This window comes from Phascolarctos cinereus, unplaced genomic scaffold, assembly GCF_003287225.1.
Source record: "Phascolarctos cinereus isolate Bilbo 61053 unplaced genomic scaffold, phaCin_HiC Scaffold_5;HRSCAF=322, whole genome shotgun sequence".
In the NCBI taxonomy this organism is placed as follows: domain Eukaryota; kingdom Metazoa; phylum Chordata; class Mammalia; order Diprotodontia; family Phascolarctidae; genus Phascolarctos; species Phascolarctos cinereus.
This window is the reverse complement of record NW_027555958.1, coordinates 142,440,363-142,446,362: the sequence shown is the minus strand read 5'-3', so window position 1 is coordinate 142,446,362 and position 6,000 is coordinate 142,440,363.

Below are 6,000 nucleotides of genomic sequence, written 5' to 3'. Positions count from 1 at the left end.
TCTTATCCTTAGGGAAAATGATAATCTTTCGTCTTATCAAGTGAATTGATGGCAGCGTGATATAGAGGAAAGATTAGCCACTTGCTACCTCTTTGACTTTGGGTAATTTGTTCACTCTGTGCACCCCTGTGCTTCATTTTCATTTATTTATTTATTTATTTTTAGTGAGGCAATGGGGTGAAGAGACTTGCCCAGGATCACTCAGCTAGTAAGTGTCAAGTGTCTGAGGCCAGGATTTGAACTCAGGTCTTCCTGAATCCAGGGCTGGTGCTTTATCCACTGAACCATTTAGCTGCCCCAGTGCTTCATTTTTAAAATGAGAAGTTCAACTAAATGAATTCTATATTCTCTTCTAGCTCTAAATCTATGACCTTGTGATGCAGTAGCTGGATCTACTAGATTGTAAGATCCATGAAGGAGGGGAGTTCAAGGGACGGACTGAATCTAACTCATGCAGGCTCAAGAGGGCCAATTGTTTGATTTGCAGTGTGAGCATTTACATTTCAAAAATTGGCAAACACAAAATCGAGGCAAAATCTTGGTTGATTGTTTTGTTGATTGTCTAGACTTAAGAAATTGATGGAGAAAATGTTAATAATTCAGATTAAACTTTAAAGCATGTTGCACATACATTTTCCCCCTGAAGAGCTAGTTGTTAACCACTTTCTAGTACACTCCTGATGGAGGCCAAATCTTATTGCCCCAACACCTAGTACAGGTGTCTAAAAACTGAAAGTGCTTAATAAATATTTATAGAGGGGAACTGAATGAAAGTTCATTTTGTTCCATGTATTTCTATTTATTCCAAATCTTAAGCTCACTTTGTGAGATTCTAATTCTTTGGAGCATCAATCTGATGACAAATTTCTCTACTTGGGCTTAGCACATCTACAATGTGCCTTGGACAATGACCACAAACATACGGTGAAAGCTTCTCTATGAGGAGTCCAAACTAGATATTCACAGCACAGCTCCTTTCAGGTATAACTACTGGATGATGATGATGATTATGATAAAGAATGCTTGCTTATTCAATAATTACAGTGTCTCTGAAAGCATTATAAAAAAAGAATTATCTGTTCAAATATTTGTACAGATTTTATTTGTAGTTGCAAAACAGGAAAAAAAATTGGGAGGAACACCAGTTCCTAAAAGCCCAACAATAGAATGGTTACAGTGCATTAAATTAATGTTATAGAATACTATAATAAAAATACAAGCATAAAAACTAGAAAGAAACCTATAAAGATTTTGATGAAACCATGTAAAGGGGAAAAGAAGAGAACAGACTATGACAGTATAAAAAGAGAAGTGAATGAGAAGTAAAGGACAATAAAAGACTCTAGATGGAGTCTTAGAGGGAATGACAAAAGTTGTCATGATATAATAGGCAGTGAGATGAACTTAAATGCAAAAGATTACTAAGCAGGTACTGGTGTTGGATATGGTATATATATATAATAAATCATTAAATTAAAAAAGATACAATAACTGCATGGTTACCTCAACAACGTAAGCAACAGGTCTTATGAGAAAATATTATAGAAGGCAATTTTCCTGATTATCAAAACACCAGTCAACTAGCATTTATTAAGCACCTACTATGTGCTAGTCACTGTCCAAAGTGCTGGACCACAATAGTCTGCACCTTCATAATGTACTCATGGTCGTGTAGCATGAGATCTCTTCTGTTATGAGACACATTGCCATTGACTCTCTGTTGCTCTAACTATGGGATTTTACTGTCATAATTAAGAATGTCTGATGGTAGGTGATGTGAGTTGTAATGACAATTCTCAGGCTTCATTCATATGAATTTTGAATGATGTCTTCTCTCGAGGTGGTCTTTCTCTTTTCAAGACTCATACTTTGCATTTTTGAATATCTAGCAGAATTGCTGTAATCTGTTAGAACCTTGAGTTGGGCTTGCAATGTCAGGAGTAATCAGCAGATATTGTGGTAATACGCATTTGCTGTTTTCTATTGAGTCTATTGAGTAAGAGCTCTCTGCCTGATATGAATAATATTTGTATTAGAAGCTCTTCCTTTAATTCCTGTGACATTTAATGATATGGTCTCATTGTCTAGGATCTTGCCTTAGGTTATTAGAAATGTTATTTAAACTAGATTTAGTTAAAAGGAGGGCTTTATTAGACACACACACACATATATGCCCTATAAATGCCATGTAAAAGGGAATCCCACACTTTGTAAGCTTAGAAGCCTTTAAATTATAGTGTTATAGTGGAAGATATAGTTCTGCTACATTAGCAACAATGCCCTTTTTAGAATTTTAATTCTGTTGATGAAATTTAAGTATATGAACATTGATCATGCTGACATATAGTAGGTACTTAAGTGCTTGTTGGCTGACTTCTATTGAGAGGTACTCATCAGTTTTTCAACATATTTCTTCAACCTTTGTAGCCCATTTGTGTTGGTTATTTATTTTGGATTTTAGGTCTTTCTTTTGTCCAAATAAATTGTTTTGGTGGCTATATTTTCCCCTTTCTCTATTTTATAAATATGAAAATATAGAGAAAGGAAAGGATAAGATTAGAGATAATAATAATAACAGCATTTAATAATGTTTTAACATTTAGAAAATACTTTATAAATATGATCTCATTTTATCCTCACAACCACCCTGGAAGAAAGGTGCTATTATTATCCTCATTTTACAGGTGAGGAAACTGAGGCATGAGGAAGTTAAGTGACTTGCCAGAATTACATGCCTAGTAAGTGTCTGAGCCTGGATTTGAACTTAGGTCTTTCTGGTACCATGTCTAGTTCTCTATCTATTGTGAGAGAGGAGAAGGGATACATGTGGTCAGGAAAGCCAGGGGGAAAACTTTTGTCCCCTTGACTGGCAAGATGCTTTCTTGTTACTTGGTGCCCATCCACACTTTAAGCCTATTTTCCTTGGTTCTACTATTATGAGGCCTAGGACATTCTGAATCAGGTCAACAAGTATTTATTAGGCCCCTATTATTTAGCACAAGCACTACTAAATCCTGAGAATATAAAGAAAAAAAAATCCTTGTCCTCAAGGAACTCATATTTTAATGGGGGGAGACAACTATAAACAACTACAGACGTTAGGTCTTAGACAGATAGATTATAGATGCAGATATGGATATACACATGTTATAAACATTATATCTATATAGTTATCCATATAGATATTGATATAGATATGTATGATCATATAAGTATCAATATGGATATTTACATATATAGATATACACATATATACATGTTAGACATAGACAAATATAGATAGAGATGGTAATTTAGAGGTAATCTCAGAAGAAAAGCACTAGCATTGAGAACAGCCTCTTACAGAAGTGTTTAGCTGGAATTTCAAGGAAGCCATGTGGTAGAGATGATGAAGAAGAGATTTTTAGACATAGGAGATGGTGAAAAGAAATGGGTTCTAAGAATAAAACGTCATGTTCAAAGAACAATAAAGAGGCCATTGCTGCTGAATCACAGAGCAGTAAAATGTAATAAGACTGGAAAGGTAGGAAAGGACCAGATTGTGAAGAACTTTAAAAGTAAAATAGGGGTTTATATTTGAACCTAGAGGTAAAGGGGAACAACTGGAGTTTATTGAGTAGGGGAATGACATGGTCAGACCTGTAGTTTTTGAAGCTTACTGTGCTTTTGAGTGAAGGATGCACTGTAGTGGGAGAGACTTGAGGCAGGAAGAATGACCAGGTGGCTAGTGCAATCATCCAAGCGTGAGGTTCTGAGGGCCTCCATGAAGACACCTGTGTTGGAGAAGGATCATAGGTTTTAGAATAAGAAGAAATCTTAGATATCATCTTGAGTAACCTCTCACTGATGATGAAACTGAGGTCTAGAAAAGTTAAGTGACTTCTCTCGGATCATAATGTTAATAGGAGAAAAAGGATTCAAGTCCCCGGTTTCTGTTTCCAGATCTAGAATTCTTTATATTAAATAACTAGTAATGAACCCAGATGTACACTCTATTCTACCTCTCTAATATTTTTGATTCACAGAATGATGATACTTAGGGTTAGAAGGTGCATTATCATCTATTTCAACCTTCTTATTTTGCAGGTAAAGAAACTGAGGCATAAAGCAATTATGTAATAGTCATGGTAGGGTGCTATAGACTTGTAGTAAGGAAGATTTGGAGAAGGAAATAGAAATAGAAAATCACTCTAGTATTCTTGCCAAGAAAAACCAGTTGACAGTATTGGTGTGATATAGTTCATGGGGGTCATGAAGAGTAGGACATGACTGAACTCTTGAAGAAGAAGAAGAAGAAGAAGAAAAGAAGAAGAAGAAGAAGAAGAAGAAGAAGAAAAGAAGAAGAAAGAAGAAGAAGAAGAAGAAGAAGAAGAAGAAGAAGAAGAAGAAGAAGGAGAAGAAGAAGAAGGAGAAGAAGGAGAAGAAGAAGAAGAAGAAGAAGAAGAAGAAAAAAGGAGGAGGAGGAGGAGGAAGAGGAGGAGGGGAAGAATCTAGGTTCAAATTCTCTCTCAGATAATAGCCATGTTACTGGGGCAAATACATCTCTTAACCTCTCTGTGCCTCAGTTCTATCACCTGTGAAATGGAGATATTAATACCTGTAGTACTCATCTATAGGGTTATTATGAGGCTGAAATGAGAAAAGGCATAAGGCATCTATGCTGCACAGAGGGCTGGACTTGTAGTGAGAAAGACCTGAGTTCAAATCCAGCCTCAGATACTTACTAAGTGTGTGACTCTAAGCTAGTCACAAAATTTTAGCTTTAGTTTCTTCATCTGTAGAATAGGGATAACATGCAAGGATAAAAATGAGATCATATTTTTAAAGTATTTTGCAAGCCCAAATTCCCACCATTTGAGTCACTCTTCTAGGTTGTACAACAAGGGCAGACAGTTGTCTCCAGAGAGCAATTGTTAAAAAAAAAAAACAACCCAGGGTGTATTTGTGGACTAGATGCAAATAAAGGGGTTCATTCTGGAGAAGCTGGCTCTTATTTGGGGAACAGAGGGAGAGTCTGTGTCCCTCATTGGGCCCGAAGGCAAGCTGCATTTGCATTAAGGTGCCTTGTTATGATTTACTACAGGCTACTCCAACACAGGCTTCAGCCCAACTCACCAGTACCTAAACCTGACCTGATCACTGCCCTGCCATGCCCTTTGCATCCCATCAGGCTCACATTTTCATTTTGGAGACTCTTCTCCATCCAAGGGCAAACAGAGGAGGAAGCACATAACTCTGTTCAGCTCCTGCTTTGTTCCAGCCTTTCACTAATGATGGCAACAGAATTATTGGAGCCTGCTGTAGGTCATTCATTGGTCCAATAGGTCATCTTATGACCAGTATTAAAATTTAAATCTCCTTTCAAATTAAACACTTTGGGGTTATTAATGTTTCCTTTCCTCTCAAAATTTCTGTGTCGAGAGGACGTATCAGAGGAAATGTATTAGCAACAGTAGGATGTGAAGAATAACTCTGAGTACATTAAACATATGTTGATGGGGCCATTAGCAGTTTGTAGACACTGCCACCTGTCCCTTATTCCATTTTGCTCATACTTTAGCTCCTGAAAATATACTGTGGCAAAAGTGTTACACTTCTATTAAATCTTTTACCACTACATTAGGTGGAATATAAGAGCAGAATAGTTCTCTCTGATTGAAAAAATGCCTGTTTATGGGAAAAAGCAAATGCCAATAAGATAGTGCCAAGGGTTAACCATCACTTAGCCTCTCAAAGTGGCAGTGTTACTGTGTGCTTGAGAGGAAGTCCTTAAAACTATAAATAGAAGTAGTGGCAGCCGAACAGGCTGCTTAATCCTGTTATTCAGGTGAGAGAATTCCAGCTTCTTTCTCTGTTTCTTCCCGGGGTTATTTTGAAATATGAAATCATAAGATCATAGATTTAGAGCTGAAAGGGACCTCAGACATCACAGAGTAAAACTGCTTCAAGTGACAGATGAGGAAACTGAAGCCGAGAGAGGTTGAGACTTGTTCAGGGTCA